This window comes from Penaeus monodon, chromosome 25 (genome assembly GCF_015228065.2).
Source record: "Penaeus monodon isolate SGIC_2016 chromosome 25, NSTDA_Pmon_1, whole genome shotgun sequence".
Lineage (NCBI taxonomy): Eukaryota > Metazoa > Arthropoda > Malacostraca > Decapoda > Penaeidae > Penaeus > Penaeus monodon.
In genome coordinates this window covers 34,795,881-34,797,004 of record NC_051410.1, presented here as the reverse complement: position 1 = coordinate 34,797,004, position 1,124 = coordinate 34,795,881, and the positions used below count along the sequence as shown (strand labels likewise).

The following is a 1,124-nucleotide window of genomic DNA, read 5'->3' as shown; positions in this document are numbered from 1 at the left end:
TTGTTTGTTTGTTAATTTGTTCTTTTCTATTTTCTCATCTTCCACTTTTTGCCCCTTGCTTCTGCGTGTTCTTCCCCCTTCTCGCTGAAGATGAATACATTAAAAAGAAAATAACCCAGCACCCTTCTTTGCAGGAAATAACCTACCACCCTCCTTTGCATCTCTACAGGAATATTAACATAAAGATAAATACATTAATAAAAAGGGTAATAACCCTGCACTCTCCTTTGGACCCCCCCCCCCCAGGAATAATAGTATATATATAACAATCTATATATAAATGAAAAGGAAATACCCCAGTGCCCCTCCTTTGAACTCATACAGCAATAGCAAGATAAAGATAAATATATTAATGGAAAGGAATTAACCCAGCACTCTCCTTTGCTCCTCTACAGGACTAAAAATATAAGGATAGACAAATAAATGATAAGGATATAACCCAGCACTCTACCTCTACACCCCTACAGGACTGGTAATATAAAGAGGAATCTATAAATAAAAAGAAAATCACCCAGCAACCCTCCTTTGCATCCCTACAGGAATAATAATGCAAAGATAAACAAATGCGTGAAAAGAAAATAATCCGCCACCCACTTTTGCATCCCTATAGGAACAAAAACACAAAGAAAAACGTTATAAATGAAAAGGAAATAACCCAGCACCCTCCCATACACTCCCACAGCAGTTAGAAGACAAAGAAACTTCACAAATGAAAAGGAAATAACCCAGCGCCCTCCCATGCACTCCCACAGCAGTTAGAAGACAAAGAAAACTTTATAAATGAAAAGGAAATAACCCAGCACCCTCCCATACACTCCCACAGCAGTTAGAAGACAAAGAAAACTTCACAAATGAAGAGGAAATAACCCAGCACCCTCCCATGCACTCCCACAGCAGTTAGAAGACAAAGAAAACTTCACAAATGAAAAGGAAATAACCCAGCGCCCTCTCCGCAGGTACCTGGACATGGCCTTCACGGAGGGCAGCGGCATCCGGAAGCAGGACGCGTCACAGGTGTTCGCCGCCGTCGCCAGGAATGACGTGGGGCGCTACCTGGCCTGGAACTTCCTCAGGGACCAGTGGCAGCAGATTACTGATTAGTAAGTCTGTTCTTAATTACAAGT

The 1,124-nt window shown here is 41.7% G+C and overlaps 1 protein-coding gene across 1 annotated transcript in view; it reads left to right on the top strand.

Annotated features, from left to right (window-relative positions):
- The window catches only part of LOC119589183 (aminopeptidase N-like), a gene marked incomplete at its 3' end in the record, with an annotated part of 23,511 nt that overhangs the window by 21,974 nt on the left and 413 nt on the right, over positions 1-1,124 (top strand).